The 18,303-nt window shown below is 40.9% G+C and overlaps 1 protein-coding gene across 3 annotated transcripts in view; it reads left to right on the forward strand.

Moving 5' to 3' along the window:
- Window positions 1-18,303, forward strand: part of LOC141051316 (probable ubiquitin carboxyl-terminal hydrolase MINDY-4) — a 356,579-nt gene that overhangs the window by 218,444 nt on the left and 119,832 nt on the right. For 2 of the 3 annotated variants that reach the window (XR_012220623.1, XR_012220622.1), the window contains exon 3: window positions 14,971-15,103. The exons of the other annotated variant lie outside the window; for it this stretch is intronic. The gene's annotated coding sequence lies outside the window, so the exon portion shown is untranslated. The remainder of the gene's footprint in view (window positions 1-14,970; window positions 15,104-18,303) is intronic. 3 annotated transcript variants of the gene reach the window in all.

The raw sequence follows: 18,303 nt of genomic DNA on the forward strand, positions 1-18,303 counted from the left end.
GCGCCAACATCCATCCCAGAGAAGCAACACCGCAGCGCTGGTCACCTCTGACTAGAATACCACAGGTGGCGTCACGTATTTCACCATCTATAAACATTATCTTTATTTATTTTCATTTTTACCACACAACTTTCCCCTATTTTATTACTGGACGCCTCTGGGCCACGGACCGGGGTGACACCGTCCCCCATGGAAGTCGACGGGCCCGGTACCGAGTACCCCCAGGCCCCGCGGGGTGCTCCATTTGTATTGTGAAGTTTTGTGACAGATCCACTTTGACGATAGCGGGATGAAAAAAAAAAGTTTTTTTTACTACAACCCTCAATTCCTTATAAAAGATATTATACAAACAATATTATAGTGCCTCTTGTATAAAAGAAACATCACGTACCCAGGGTTTAGTTTTAATGAGTGATGAGGGAGTAATCAGTCGCAATAGCCCCTCTACTTTATACAAAGAATTTCATTTTTTTCGATTAACTGCAGTGTAGGTTGGTAATATGGATACAACATTTAGGAGCTTGTTCAGACTGGCCATTTATTAAACAGATAAAACTAAACATAGAAACAAAATGGACATATACCCTGCTATAAGTAAATAAGTAAAAGCAATAGTGCATATAAATAACATAGGGGACTTGGTAAACAGTTTTTCATTAAAAAAAAAAAGCGTAAAAGCCATCCACCAGGGTCAAGGTGTACCCAAATCAGGATGGTCCTAACCTCTAGTATCAGAACCTGTCCATGTGTCAAAGTGACATCAATGTGAATAAGGGCTGAGCGGGACCGGGTCCCGAATTTGGACACCCAACAAATGGGAAGCTATATAAATGTAATGTCCAGCTCAAAGAAAGGGAGGCCACCTCCTTACCAGTACTGAGTGCAGAAACCTGGAGTATTAGTTGGTATGTACGCAAAAAAGCATGTTCACACTGACCATTAAACAGAGACACAAAATGAACATATACCCTGCTGTAAGGAAAAATAATAGTGCATATAAATAACATGGGGTACTTCGTCGACACAATTTTTGGATAAAAAATATATAAAAGCCATGGCATGAATGTTTTGATAAAAAACTGGAGTTAACCAAGAACACCATGTTATTTATATGCACTATTGCTTTTTCCTTACAGCAGGGTATATATTCATTTTGCTTCTATCTTACGTTTTATATGAAGAAGCAGATATATGTCACATGGTAGTGGTTTAGGTCCCTGTAACACTGCCCGATTCATCATTACTTTTGCCCATTTTTTGTTTAGTTTTGTACGTTTTGCACTCTCTTTTTGTTTGCACCATTTTCATTATTCTATGGGGGGGGTTAAGTCTATTTTATATGTGCTCATATTTGTTTTTTGTCTCTGATTTGTGAGTGAAGTTTGGAGATTCCAGATGTTTTTACCTGATCAATTACAATTCTTTAAAAAAAATGACAAATTTTGTCGCAACTCCACTCCAATCCTCTCCTTGGTGCATTTCTAATTACACCAAAATCTTGTGAAAATTTTTGTGAATTTTGGCTGAAAAAGCAGTTCCGAACATGAAAAAAGCTTGTTTTTGACTTTGCAACAAAATTAATGAATTATGTTCGCCATTTTAATTAATTTTGCAAAAAAAGAAAAAATCAGCAACTAATATAACAAGACAAACTTGAAATGTGATGCAGACCACGATCACACGTTCAGTATTTGGTCAGTTTTTCCAACTTTTCAACCTTTTCCCACATATTATGCTGCAAACATAAAGATACCAAAAGTAAATTTTTGGTGAAGAATCAACAAGTGGGACACAATTGTGAAGTTGAACAAAATTTATTGTTTTTTCTTAATTTTTGTGGAAATTCAAAAACTGAAAAGTGTCCCACTTGTTGTTGATTGTTCACCAAAAATTTACATTTGGTATCTTTATGTTTGAAGCATGATATGTGGGAAAAGGTTGAAAAGTTCCAGGGGGCCGAATACTTTTGCAAGGCACTGTATGTAAGCCAAAACCAGGAGTGGAACAATCAGTGGAGAAGTATAATAGAAACACGTCACCACTTCTGGATTTATCACCCACTCTTGGTCTAAAGGCCCCGTCTCACATAGCGAGATCGCTGATGCGTCACCGATTTTGTGACGCAACGGTGATCTCTCCTGCGATCTCGCTACATGTGACACATAGCGGTGACCACCCCCCCCCGCTGGATATCGCTAATCTTGCTTGAATGTCCTAGGCCATTTTTTGATCGTCGACGTCCGGCTGGCCAGCGTGCATCGCTGTGTTTGACGCTGACGAGCGACCTCGTTGGCGACGCAGAACTCAGGGACGCAGGCTGGAATCGTTCAGAGTAGCTGCTGTGTGACAACGCACCAGCGATCCCTACCAGGTCGTATCGTTGTCGGGATCGCTGATGCGTCGCTATGTGAAACGGGACCCTTAGCTTACAGATACTGAAGGCAATAAACTCACCAAATCCTCAATGTGAGCATGTGACCTTAAAAAAACCTGCAAATAATACATCAAGGCCGGAGAGCTTCAAATTAGGTCTGTGACCGCAGAGAATGCTTCCCAGGACACAATGCTTTGTGTATCTATTCATCACATCAAAAAGGTATGTCAGCAAAAAATAAAATAAAATTAAAAAGTACAATAAAAATCTTACAAGCAATGCTGTAAATACGTCCATACCCTATTCCAAGCAATGCAGCTTAGTGTTTAATAATACTTTATTATACGTAACAAAAAATATACAAATAGTCTTACAATAAAGTCTCTATTAATAATCTTAGATCCAAGGTAACGCTATGAGTGTCCATTTCCGTGTTGCTTTAGATGCCATTAGTGATACAACTCTTCACCGTAAATATCTGTAATCTTATTTCTAGGAGTATCATGTGGACTTTTTCATCAGGTGTAAGATTTTTTGGAACCTTAATCTCTCAGCGATATCAATACCAGTTTCTCCTGCCTGTGAAAAAAAAGAGAGAACAAGTTATAGATGTATTCCTCACCCAAATCCTATAAGGGAATGTCCCACCAAATATTGACGTGTGCACCGACTAGGAAATTCACATTTTCAGCAAGTTTAATAATGTTTACTATTAGTGTTGAGCGATACCATCCGATACTGAGACGTATCGGATCGGACCGATACCCCAAAAAGTATCGGTATCGCCGATTCCGATACCGGAAGTTCCATACAAGTCAATGGGACAGAAATATCGGAATTAAAAAAGCCCCTTTCTTTCCTTGTACATCCATTTCGGGAGGGGGGAAAAGTGTGGGCGGTGCGTGGGCGGATACTGTGCGTATCTGTGTGTGCGAGCGGGGTCTGTGCGGGCCTGCCGGGGGCCTGTGCCAGCTGTCGGGGGTCTGTACGGACCTGCCGGGGGCCTGTGACAGCTGTTGGGGGTCTGTACAAGCCTGCCGGGGGCCTGTGACAGCTGCCGGGGGTCTGCACGGGCCTGCTGGGGCCTGTGCTGGCTGTCGGGGGTCTGTAGGCCTGCCGGGGGCCTGTGCCGGCTGCCGGGGGTCTGTACGGGCCTGCCGAGGGCCTGTGCCGGCTGTCGGGGGTCTGTGCGGGCCTGCTGGGGGTCTTGTGTGTGTGCAGGCATCGTCCGATGGGACTAAAAGTCCCATTGGGCGATGCCTACTACAATGACAGTGATTGACACATTAGCCAATGATGGGACAGTAGTAGTCCCATCATCCAGCTAATGTGTTGAATGTAAAAAAAAGCAAAAAACATACATACTACATACATACTACATACATACTACATTCATACAACATACATACTACATACATACTACATACATACTTCAAATATACTACATTCATACAACATACATACATACTACATATATACTACATTCATACAACATACATACATACTACATACATACTACATTCATACAACATACATACTACATGCTACATACATACGTCATATATACTACATTCACACAACATACATACATACTACATAAATACTTCATATACACTACATTCATACAACATACATACATACATAGTACATACTACAAACATACTACATACAATACATTCATACATACAACATACATACAACATATATACTACATTCATACAACATACATACATGCATACTACATATTACATATATACTACATTCATACAACATACATACATACTACATACATACAACATGCTACAGACACAACATACATACTACATACATACTACAGCATGCTACAGACATAAAACATACATTCTACATACATACTACATACATACTACATTCATAATACATACTACATACATACTTCATATATACTACATTCATACAACATATGCAAACATACTACCTACATACTACATACAATACATTAATACATTCATACAATACATACATATAGACATACAGTTCATATAACAGAGTACATACTCACCATAACTTGTCACTTTGTTCCCCGAAGCCAATGTCATCTGTGGAAAAATATGAAAAAAACAAACACGCAATATACTCCCTGATCCGCAGAAATTCAGTGTCCCACGACGATCTCCCGTAGAGAACAGCAGCATCAGCTGATGCGACCGCTCTCTAGGGGGCTCCTCCGCCACTGTTAAAAAATAGTCCCTAGTCTCACTTTATGGCAAATGTTGCGTGGGGACTTTCTCACACAGCAATGCCAAAAGTGAGACTAGGGACTATTTTTTTTACAGTGGCGGAGGAATACAGTGCGGAAGGATACCTACCTCCCGTCATTGTATTCCTGGGGCCCGCAGAGAGCGGTGGCATTAGCTGATGCTGCTCTTCTCCACGGGAGATTGTCGTGGGACACTCGTGGATTTCTGCGGATCAGGGAGTATATATGTTGTTTGTTATTTTCATATTTTTCCACAGATGACATTGGCTTCGGGGATCAAAGTGACAAGTGATGGTATGTACTCTATGTTATATGTACTGTATGTCTATATGTATGTATTGTATGAATGTATTGTATGTATGTAGTATGTATGTTGTATGTATGTAGCATGTTGTATGTATGTTGTATGAATGTAGTATATATGAAGTATGTATGTAGTATGTATGTATGTTGTATGAATGTAGTATATATGAAGTATGTAGTATGTATGTAGTATGAATGTAGTATATATGTTGTATGTATATAGTATGTATGTATGTTGTATGAATGTAGTATATATGAAGTATGTATGTAGTATGTATGTATGTTGTATGAATGTAGTATATATGAAGCATGTATGTAGTATGTAGTATGTATGTATGTTGTATGAATGTAGTATGTATGTAGTATGTATGTATGTTGTATAAATGTAGTATATATGAAGTATGCATGTAGTATGTATGTATGTTGTATGAATGTAGTATATATGTAGTATGTATGTTGTATGAATGTAGTATATATGAAGTATGTATGTAGTATGTATGTAGTATGTATGTTGTATGAATGTAGTATATATGTAGTATGTATGTAGTATGTATGTATGTTGTATGTTTTTTTTGTTTTTTTTACATGCAACAAATTAGCCGGATGATGGGACTACTACTGTCCCATCATTGGCTAATGTGTCAATCACTGTCATTGTAGCAGGCATCGCCCGATGGGACTTGTAGTCCCATCGGACGAAGCCTGCACACACACAAGACCCCCGGCAGGCCCGCATAGACCCCCGAGAGGCCCGTACAGGCCCCGGCAGGCCCACATAGACCCCCGAGAGGCCTGTACAGGCCCCCAAGAGGCCCATACAGGCCCCCGGCAGGCCCGTACAGACCCAGCATCATGATGCGCACAGACCGCACATCATGATGACATGATTTCAGCAGCCAATCGCAGCCACAGCAGTGGCTCATTGCATTATGGGGACTTCCGATTCCGGTATCCGATATTGAAAAAATATCGGTACTCGGTATCGGAATTCCGATACCGCAAATATCGTCCGATACCCGATATTTGCAGTATCGGAATGCTCAACTCTATTTACTATACATAGAAACATTAACATTTTAGCGCACATTGACATCAGCGTCCACCAACATTTGGTGTTACTTTTTAATGGATTTCTTTGGGAAATAAAATAAATGTATGACATTCTGGCTTATATAAATGATTTTTTTTTTAAATTGTCAAACAGAGACACTTAAAATCCAACATATTGATGCATTTAAAAAAATTAAACCTTGTGAAAATCTCAGACAGTAATGGACAAATAAGAATTTATTCACCAATTTTGGATGTAAACTAAGCTCCAAAATGTGTCAAACTTTTCACTTTTTCCATAGTGCTCATGAATAACTAGAAAAATAGGATGCAGATTTATTACATCTGTTTTAAAACTAGTTTTCCATACCCCTGTCACATTATGAGGTTATAACTCTGGAACGCTTTAACAGATCCCGCTGATTCTGAGAATGTTTTTTCGTGACATATTGTACTTCATGTTAGGCCGGTTTCACACTTCCTGATATTTCCGGTACCGGAAAAAACGGTACTTGAGATATGTGTCCATGTGTCAATTTGTCACATTTGTGTGCTATCCGTGTGTCCGTGTATACCATCCGTGTGCTGTCCGTGTCCGTGTATTGAAACAATGTTTCAACGTTAACCCTATGACTTTCAAAAACGCACACGAATGGCACACGGATGCCATTCGTGTGCGGTACATGTTTACACGGACCCATTGACTTGTATGGGTCCATGTGATCCGTGCTGTTGCTCAAAAACGGACATGTCAACGTGTTTTGCACTCGGACACATGATCTGTGAAAGCATGTACATACACCGAATGGGTCTATGTGTGTCAGTGTCTCTGGTACGTGAGAAAACTGTCACCACATTTATCGGAGACACTGATGTGTGAAACCGGCTTTAGTGGTAAAATTTCTACGATATGACTTGCGTTTATTTATGAAAAAAAAACCGGAAATATGGCAAAAATTGTAAAAATTTTGCAAATTTCAAACTTTTTATTTTTATGCTTTTAAATCAGAGATATGTGTCACTCAAAATAGTTAATAAATCTGTTTAGCATCTGATGAATACATTGAAATTCTTTATAAAAGGAAACTGTATTTAGTCTTGTAATTTTTTTTAACTGTAAATTTTTATTGAAGTTTTATAAATTTTAGACATATAAAGAAAAATCAATAGCATGTTATACAATTACAAACATAAGTAATAAGAGCAATATCAGTGACTCTTGAACGTACCCACTGGGTAATCTTAACCCCTTAGTGACAGAGCCAGTTTGCAGCTTAATGACCAGGCCAATTTTTACAATTCTGACCACTGTCACTTTATGAGGTTATAACTCTGGAATGCTTTAATGGATCCTGCTGATTCTGAGAATGTTTTTTCATGACATATTGTACTTCATGTTAGTGGTAAAATTTCTTTGGTAAGTCTTGTGTTTATTTCTGAAAAAAATGGAAATATGGCGAAAATTTTGAAAATTTTGCTATTTTAAAACTTTAAATTTTTATGCCCTTAAATCAGAGAGATGTGCCACACAAATTTCTTAATAAATAACATTTCCCACATGTTTACTTTACATCAGCACAATTTTGGAAGCAAAATTTTTTTTTGTCAGGAAGTTATAAGGGTTAAAAGTTGACCAGCGATTTCTCATTTTTACAACAAAATTTACAAATCCATTTTTTTTAGGGACCTCATAATATTTAAAGTCATTTTGAGGAGTGTACATGACAGAAAATACCCAAAAGTGGCACCATTCTAAAAACTAGACCCCTCTAGGTGCTCAAAACCACATTCAAGAAGTTTGTTAACCCTTTACGTGTTTCACAGGAACTAAAGCAATGTGGAAGGAAAAAATTAACATTTAACTTTTTTTTGCAAAAAATTTACTTCAGAACCAATTTTTTTTTTATTTTCACAAGTGTTAAAAGAGAAAATAAACCACAAAATTTGTTGTACAATTTCTTCTGAACACGTCGATACCCCATATGTGGGGGTAAACCACTTTTCAGCACACGGCAGAGCTCGCAAGGGATGGAGCGCCGTTTGACTTTTTCAACGCAGAATTGACTGGAATTGAGATTGGATGCCAAGTTGCGTTCAGAGAGCCCTTAATGTGCCTAAACAGTGGGAACCTCCAACAAGTGTCCCCATTTTGGAAACTAGACCCATTAAGGAGCTTATCTAGATGTGTGGTGCGCACTTTGAGCCTTCAAGTGCTTCATAGAAGTTTGTAACATAGAGCCGTGAAAATAAAAAATCCATTTTTTTTTCCACAAAAATTATCTTTTCGCCCCCAAATTTTTATTTTTACAAGGGTAACAGGAGAAATCATACCCCCACAGTTGTTGTGCGATTTGTCCTGAGTACGCTGATACCCCATATGTGGGGGGGGACCACTGTTTGGGCACATGGGAGAGCTTGGAAGGGAAGGAGTGCCATTTTGGAATGCAGACTTTGATGGAATGGTCTGGGGGCGTCATGTTGCGTTTGCAGAGCCCCTGATGTGCCTAAACAGTGGAAACCCCCCACAAGTGACCCCATTTTGGAAATTAGACCCCCCAAGGAGCTTATCTAGATGTGTGGTGAGCACTTTGAACCCCCAAGCGCTTCACAGAAGTTTATAAACGCAGAGCCATGAAAATAAAGTCTTTTTTATTTCCACAAAAGTAATTTTTTTAGACCCCAATTTTAAGACCCCCAAAGTTGGTAAATAGTGGAAACCCCTCAATTCTTGCTCCAACCCTAACCCCAACATACCCCTAGCCCTAATCCCAACCCTAACCCTAGTTCTAACCCTATTCCTAGTTCACCCTAGCCCTAACTCTAGCCCTAACCCTAGCCCTAACCCTAGCCCTAGCCCTAACCCTAACACTAGCCCTAACCCTAACACTAGCCCTAACCCTAACCCTAGCCCTAACCCTAGCTCTAACCCTAACCCTAATGGAAAACTGAAAAAAAAATATTTTCTTTATTTCGTTATGTTGGCCTAACTAAGGGGGTGATAAACGGGGGGGTTATGTACTTTTTTTATTTTGATCACTATGATAGTTTATCATAGTGATCAAAATGAATGAATGGAATCTGCCAGCCGAGCTGGCAGATTCCCGGCGGGCGCACTGCGCATGCGCCCGCCATTTTCTTGCACATCCAAGACAGCGGCGCCCACCGGAGGAGGCCGGCGGGACACGGAGAGATCCTGGGGGGGATCGGGGACCCTAGTTCTCTCTCCTCTGATGTGCGATCACATCAGAGGAAAGAGAAATTTAATACAAAATCGCAGCTTTTTTTTTTTGCGGTCGCCGCTATAGGGTTAATAACGGCGATCGCAAAAGCGGGGTCTGTAAAAACTGACTGATTCTTGTTCTCTGAGGTTTCAACTACCCCCGGCTGCCGAGACCCCAGGGAAAATACGACACTGGGGGGCGCTATTCACTTTCTGCACAGCGCCGTGAATTTGCGGCGCTGTGGTTTTAGTACACTCAATTACCGCCGTTAAAAGGTGTATCGGCGGTCGCTAAGGGGTTAAACCATGAATCATACATGTAGCCCTATTTTGGACAAACAAGGACCGGACACACACCAATAGGGCGGGAAGGGAAGAGGAGAGAGCAAGTTCCAGGGGAGAAAGGATCCAACTTCAAGAACCTATTTAATCAATTCTTTGCACCCAGAAGTAGTCACAGGGAGCCCAGACCGAATCAAAGTGTCAAAGTTCTCCTTTGGATGTTATTAACTCTATATAATAAGCAAAGATAGGACAGTGGGGAAACTTGATTCCAGTTCAGAGCGATCAGGCATCTTGCTGCTGTAGGAATGTGAAGTCTGCCTATGGGGGTGCATTATACAATATACAGTCTCCCTATGGGGGGTACATTATACAATATAGAGTTTGCCTATGGGGGGTTGCATTATACAATTTATAATCTGCATCCATATGCAGATCCATTATACAATATACAGTCTCCCTATGGGGGAAAATTATACAATATAGAGTCTCCCTATGGGTAGTGCATTGTATAATATAGAGTCTGCCTATGGAGGGGTGCATTATGCTATATGGAGTCTCGCAATGAGGGGTGCATTATACAATTTATAGTCTGCAAATGGAGATGCATTATACAATATACAGTGTCCCTATGGGTGGTGCATTATACTATATAAAGTCTGCCCAGGGGAGTGCATTATACAATACAGTCACCCTATGTGGAGTGCATTATACAATATAGAGTCTCCCTATGGGGAGAACATTACACAATATAGTGTATGCCTATGGGAGGTGCATTATACTATTTATACTATAGAGTCTCCCTATGGGGGGTGCATTATACAATATAGAGTCTCCCTATTGGGAGAGAATTATACTGTAGAGTCTGCCTGTGTGGGGTACCTTATACACTATAGAGCCTGCCTATGGGGAGTGCATTACACTATATAAAGTCTCCCTATGGGGGATGCATTACACTATACAGTCTGTCTATGGGGGGTGCATTATGCTATATAGATTCTGCTTATGGCGGGTGCATTATACTATATAGAGTCTGCCTATGGGGAGTGCATTATATTATAGAGTTTAGTATAGTGCACCCCCCATAGGTAGACTCTATAGTTTAATGCATCCACCATAGGCAGAATCTGTATAATATAATACACAACCCATAGGTAGACTCTATAGCATAGTGCACTCCCCATAGGAAGACTATATTATAGTGTACCCCCATAGGTATATAGGTATGAAGAGTGAATTATACTAAAGAGTATTCCTAAAGGGGTGTTTTATACAATATAGAGTCTTCCTATGGTGAGTGTATTATACAATATTAAATCTGCCTATGGGGGATGCATTATACTATATAGAGTCTGGCTATGGTGAGTGCATTATACAATATAGTCTCCCTATGGGTGTGCATTATACTATGTAGGGTCTGCCTATGAGGGTCTATTGTACAATATACAGTCTGACTATGGGGGGGAGCATTATACTATAGTCTTCCTATGAGAGGTGCATTATACTATAGAGTTTGCCTATTGGGGGGTGCATTATAAATAAATAATCTTTATTTTTATATATCGCTAACATATTCCGCAGCGCTTTACAGTTTGCACACATTATCATCACTGTCCCCGATGGGGCTCACAATCTAAATTCCCTATCAGTATGTCTTTGGAATGTGGGAGGAAACCGGAGTGCCCGGAGGAAACCCATGCAAACACAGGCAGAACATACAAACTCCTTGCAGATGTTGTCCTTTGTGGGATTCAAACCCTGGACCCCAGCACTGCAATGCTATCCACTGAGCCACCGTGCTGCGTTATACTATATGCAGCCTGCCTTTTGGGGGTGCTTTATTCTATAATGAGTCTGCCTATGGGGCTACATCATACAGTGTAGAGTCTGCCTATGTAGGATGCAGTTTATAATATAGAGTCTACCTATCGTGGCACATTATACAATATAGAGTATCCCTATGGTGGTGCATTATACAATATAGTGTCTCCCTATATTGGGTGCATTGTACAATATAGTCTGCCTATGGGGGTACTTTATACTGTATATAGTATCCCTATGGGGAGTGCATTATACAATATAGAGTCTGCCTATTGGGGATGCATTATTCAAAATAGAGTCAGACTATTTAGGTTGCGTTATACTATATAGAGTCTGCCTTTTGGGGGTGCATTATACTACATAGAGTCTCCCTGTGGGAGTTGCATTATAGAATCTAGACTCCCTCCTTCATAAATGAAACAAGATGTGTCTGATGATGTGTCACAAACCACATGGCCAGCTAAGGTTGTTAAATGCTACAATGACATTTCCCCAGTAAATGTATTAGTATTGGTTGAAAGCAATGGTGACATTGAAAAACGCATCAAAAACACTACATGTGAACATAGCAAAAGTTGTGGAGGAGCATTTTTTGGGGGGTTATTTCTTTTGTCTTACATACAAAATATTACCCTGGAAAGGATGTCCCTTAACATATTTCCCTGTAAAATCTGTTTCGTTTTTGTATGTTTTACTGTGCGCCTATAAAAATGGAGTGAAACTCTGACAACATTGGTCACAGCAGTGAACTAGGAGTCAGAAATGCTTCCAGGGGCGATCCCCTTGATGTTCCCATGTCGTTTGTGCACTGTCCCCATATATTTCAGAAGTTTTGATATCCTAGAAACACCTCTGGGGTTGGGGGGAGAAGGGGAGGGGTCGCGGAAAAAAATGCTCGGGTTTCCCATTGACTTACATTGGGCTCGTTTCTCGGGTCGAGTACCCGAGTATTACAATTTGCTTGACCCGAGCAACAGGCACCCGAGCATTTTAGTGCTCGCTCATCACTGTTCATTATACTATATAGAGTCTGCTCATGGGGCTGGATTTCACAATACAGAGTCTCCATATGGGGGTACATTATACAATATAAAGTCTCCCAATGGGAGGGGTGCATTATACTATAAGTAGGCGTATGGGGAGTGCATTATACTATATGTAGGCCTATGGGGAGTGCATTATACTATAAGTAGGCCTATGGGGAGTGCATTATACTATAAGTAGGCCTATGGGGAGTGCATTATACTATAAGTAGGCGTATGGGGAGTGCATTATACTATATGTAGGCCTATGGGGAGTGCATTATACTATATGTAGGCGTATGGGGAGTGCATTATACTATATGTAGGCCTATAGGGAGTGCATTATACTATAAGTAGGCCTATGGGGAGTGCATTATACTATAAGTAGGCCTATGGGGAGTGCATTATACTATATTGAGGGCAATCTGGTGCATTATACTATATAGAGGCTATGTAGGGGGCCATCATTCAGTGTTGGAGCCATCAAACAGTTTGGGCGATGCTAAGGAGTCAGTATACTGTGTGGGGGCTCTATACGGTGAGGGGGCAATATACTGTGTATAAGAGAACATCATACTCTCTAGAGGGGACCTGTACAGGGGGAGACTCGGGACATTATTAAATGTAAAGTCGGCACTTATTGTTATAGGGGAACTCAGGTTACTGTGACCGTCAAAGGGCCACACACAGGGCATTATTCCTTTTTATAGGACAAAATGTGGGCACTATTTTCTAGGGCACTTGCACCCAGCATGACTGTATTCTAGAGGTAGAATTTAGAGGGCACAGAGAACCACACAGCAGGTGCAGTAATAAGGACACATATGGCGGCATTCTCTACAAAATTAATTATAATAATTTGAAGAATAATCAGCACATCTGACAGGAGGAAAGCAGCCGCAGGTAATATGTGTAGAGCGCTGCTGCCATCGTGTGGTGATTGTGAAAACTGCATCATCTCTATCTGCACATAGCACTGATCTCTCTCAGTATGTGAAGCTGTGTAAGCGCTCCGCTCTCATTGTCTGATACATGTGACATCTACCACACTAACTCTGGCTTTGTGGGGACCGTCCTTTTCAGGCTCTTTATAGCTCATTTGCTAATTCTACTTTGTCTACACAAATGCAGTTCTCAATGAATTTGTCTGTGTCACCCCCTCTCCCATTAGGTCCTTTTGTCTTTGTTTCTGGAGTACCCCATTAGTGAGGCAGTCTCCTTGGGAAACTGTGACATCCCCATCTTTTAATTTGGATAAATTGGATTCTATACTTATTTTCCTGCCCCTCTTAGATTGTCCAACCCCATCATGCGCTCAGACACCACTAGGAGCACAGCAATGTGTACATGACATTGTGAGAGCAAGAGACCCCACCGTATCCAGAGATAACTGCGAGCTAGGACCCTGTAATAGAAGTGACTCTTCCTCTCTGACGGCCGACACAAGCAGGGAGCAGCTGTGGACGTGGTCATGTGCCTGCTTCATTAGGGCAAGGTATATAGACCTCCTCTGTACCGAGAGGCCAGACGAGCAGTCCTGCAGCCTAAGTGACCAAACTCCCGGCGAGTGTCAGCTCCTAGGGCCAGCTCTTCGGGGGAGGATGTAGTAATGAAGTATAAAAATATTAGGAGCACTTTGGTCCCGATTGACCAAGGTGATTATCCCACAATTCTTATGTAAAACATCTTGAAAATTTGCAAAAGGTTTTGCACAGCTCGGAGTTTTTCGGCATTTTCACAGCAGTTTCACCCAGCTCTGACAAAATGGGCAAGATGGTGATGGGAAGGAGGCCTCCCTTATGCCAGAAATCTTACTCCAGTCTCCTATTGGTGTAATATTTGTGACTAGGCACAAACTACTCCTCAGATGCTTCTGGTTCATTAAGAGACATGCACCTCACTCCAATAGGCCCCTTCATCAAGACTGGCGAAAATCAGGGCCTAAGTTCTTTATTAGTTATGGAGTAACCATCATTTTAATTTTTATTTAATAAATTAATACTTCCTGTAAAATTAAGTAACTTTATAATATATCTGATCAGACATATCTGCTCCTTTCTCCTCCTGGACTGATCAGTCACTATTAATTCATGGTAACATCTGTAATATCAGTTTTTAATTAAGGTAAATTTTCATATTACAGAGATAGGTGATGACAGTTGGTGCTTCTAAAGTTCTATAGAGAAGGGGGAAGAGCTATCGGCAGACAGGCAGCTTACTGCAAGTCCTCCTGAAATCACAGCTATGGTCCTCCATAGGAGATGACAGTCGGTGCCGGTGTCATCAATGTTTTGCATCCATGTTCCTCAGTGTTTGGTCCATGTGTCCATTTTGTCATCAGTGTTTTTCACAGATGAATAAATTACAAAGTTTCTCTTATTCTTTACAATGTTATATACAAGCAGTTCACCAATGCCTTCCGTGTGCTGTACATGTTTCTCACAGTCCCATACACTTGTGTTGGCCCTTTTCATCTATGATACCGGAGAAAAATGGACACAAGGTCTGTGACAGAACACGGTGGTGTGAATAGCGCCATAGATTATAATGGTGGCCTGTTGTATCCATGAAAAACACTGATACAACCGGTACATGCAACACGGGCGTCTGAATAACGTCTCACGCAGATCTGCCTAACCTGTGATCGTTCTTCTCATAGGCTCCTATTACGGCTCATACAGCCCCAGCAGGCATCATTTGTACTGGAGAACAATATGAAGACACAGGAGCAAATAGAAAAACAATTAGAAAAGCTCGGATTATTAGAGGAGCAAACAGCGCTCATAGTGGAGGTGAGCACATTTGGTTTTTTAACTTTTTAGGTCAATTTTTATTCTCTCTAAAGAAAATAACATTAGATAAGATTGAATAAAGCTATTGGAAAAGCGGCCAATAAAGACTGATCCGGTGCCTGTAATGGTTGTCCCGTCTGACCAATCCCCAGTGTCGGATGCCAAGGGCCCACCAGTAACCAACTCCAGGGCCCCTATTTTCAACTACATGCAAATGTGACATTATCCTCAATCACAAATTTATAGAACAATGAACTGGGTAGATTGTTAATGAATAAGAAGCTGCCTTTGTCTGTACACAATGATTCAAGTATATAGTCCTGAGTACCGCTCATATAAAAGGGTGGTGGCCACTCCAAAATGGGGGCCCACCGGAGGATTCTCCTGTCAGCCAGTCCAAGCCTGCCTCTCTTCTACCGTGTCTGTGATATTGTGGGATGCCTTTATATATAGGGTCCCTCCTGATGGGATAAAAAGGTAATTTTCCAAATACCCATTGAAAAAACAGTTTGCCCTTTGTTCTTGCCTTCCCTCTGATTAGTCTCCACCACTATCTGCAATGTTACCTACATTATAGACCCAAACAGATGGAAATGCCTATACTGAGGCTGTGTCACAAATGGACACAGGACGAGTCACCAAGATTGACGACCATTAACCCCTTCCTGACATCTGAAGTACTATCCCGTCCACGGGACCGGGGACAGGATAATACGTCATCGCGATCAGCGGCGCTCCTGGGTGTCAGCTGATTATCACAGCTGACACCCGGGAGCGCCGCTGCTCGCGGAAGCCTTGTGCAGAGCCTGTCAGATCACTGACACAGTGCTGTGTGATGTGTCAGATCAGCGATCTGACACATGAGAGTGATGTCCCCCCTGAGACAATGTAATAATGTAAAAAAAAATAGTTTATAAAAAAATCGCTAAATAAATAAAAAGAATAAAATAATCCCTAATTCATTTTTTGGAAATAAAAAAATAAAAATAAAAGTACACGTATTTGGTATCGCCGTGTCCGTAACGACCCGCCCTATAAAACTGTCCCATTAGCAAACCCCTTAAAAAATAAAATAAAAAACAAAGCAAAAAACAATGCTTTATTATCATACCGCCGAACAAAAAGTGCAATAACGCGCAATCAAAAAGACGGATATAAATAACCATGGTACCGCTGAAAACGTCATCTTGTCCCTCAAAAAACGAGCCGCCACACAGCATCATCAGTGAAAGAATAAAAAAGTTATAGCTCGCAGAATAAAGCGATGCAAAAATGATTATTTTTTATATAAAATTGTTTTCATTGCATAAAAGCGCCAAAGCATAAAAAACGTCATAAATGAGGTTTCTCTGTAATGGTACTGACGCGAAGAATAAAACCGCTTTATCAATTTTACCGTACGCGGAACGGTGTAAACGCACCCTCCAAAATAAATTCATGAAATACTGATTTTTGTTCATTCTGCATCACAAAAATCGGAATAAAAAGTGATCAAAAAATGTCACGTGCCCGAAAATGGTACCAATAAAAACATTAGTTAGGGAAGAATAATAAAATAAAAAAAAATGTATTTATTTTCATTTTCCCATTAGGGATAGGGCTATGGTTAGGGCTAGGGTTAGGGCTGAGATTAGGGTTAGAGGTGTGTTGGGGTTAGGGTTGGAGTTAGAATTGGGGGGTTTCCACTGTTTAGGCACATAAGGTGCTCTCCAAACGCAACATGGCGTCTGATCTCAATTCCAGCCAATTCTGCGTTGAAAAAGTCAAACGGTGCTCCTTCCCTTCCAAGCTCTGCTATGCGCCCAAACAGTGTTTTACCCCCACATATGGGGTATCAGTCTACTCAGGACAGATTGGACAACAACTTTTGGGGTCCAGTTTCTCCTGTTACCCTTGGCAAAATAAAAAAATTGGGGACTAAAAGATCAGGTTTGTGGAAAAAATATGATTTTTATATTTTCACGCCCGGGCGTTATAAACTTCTGTGAAGCCCTTGGGGGTTGAAATTGCTCACCACACATCTAGATAAGTTCCTTGGGGGGTCTAGTTTCCAAAATGGGGTCACTTGTGGGGGGTTTCCACTGTTTAGGCACATCAGAGGCTCTCCAAACGTGACATGGTGTCCGATCTCAATTCCAGGCAAAAAAGTCAAATGGCACAGCTTCCCTTCCGAGCTCTGCCATGCGCCTAAATAGTCGTTTACCCCCACATATGGGGTATCAGCGTACTCAGGACAAATTGCACAATAAGTTTTGGTGTCCTGTTACCATTGGGAAATTAAAAATTGGGGGTGAAAAGATCATTTTTGTGGAAAAAATATGATTTTTTAATTGTACGGTTGTAGGTTATAAACTTCTGTGAAGCCCTTGGGGGTTCAAAGTTCTCACCACACATCTAGATAAGTTCCTTGGGGGGTCTATTTTCCAAAATGGGGTCACTAGTGGGGGGTTTCCACTGTTTAGGCACATCAGGGGCTCTCCAAACGTGACATGGCGTCCAATCTGAATTCCAGCCAGTTTTGCATTGAAAAAGTCAAACGGCGCTCCTTCCCTTCTGAGCTCTGCCATGCGCCGAAACAGTGGTTCCCCCCACATATCAAGTATCAGCGTACTCAGTACAAATTGCACAATAACGTTTGTGTCCAATTTCTCCTGTTACCCTTGGTAAAATAAAAAAAAATGGACCTGAAGTAATTTTTTGCGAAAAAAGTTAAAGGTTCATTTTATTTTTTTAACCCTGAAGGATTAATAAACTTCTTGAATGTTTGAGCACCTTGAAGGGTGCAGTTTTTAGAATGGTATCACTTTTGGGTATTTTCTATCATATAGACCCCTCAAAGTGATTTCAAATGTGATGTGGTCCGTAAAAATAAAACGGTGTTGCAAAAATGAGAAATCGCTGGTCAACTTTTAACCCTTATAACTTCCTAAAAAAAAAATTTTGGTTCCAAAATTGTGCTAATGTAAAGTAAACATATGGGAAATCATATAATCATAGAATCGTAGCGTTGGAAGGGACCTCCTGGGCCATCTGGTCCAACCCCCTGCTCAAAGCAGGATTCGCTAAATCATCACAGACAGATGTCTGTCCAGCCTCTGTTTGAAGACTTCTATTGAAGGAGAGCTCACCACCTCTCGTGGCAGCCTGTTCCACTCATTGATCACTCTAACTGTCAAAAAGTTTTTTCTAATATCTAATCT

This window comes from Dendrobates tinctorius, unplaced genomic scaffold (assembly GCF_039654945.1).
Source record: "Dendrobates tinctorius isolate UK_male_01 unplaced genomic scaffold, ASM3965494v1 ptg000156l, whole genome shotgun sequence".
Taxonomy (NCBI): domain Eukaryota; kingdom Metazoa; phylum Chordata; class Amphibia; order Anura; family Dendrobatidae; genus Dendrobates; species Dendrobates tinctorius.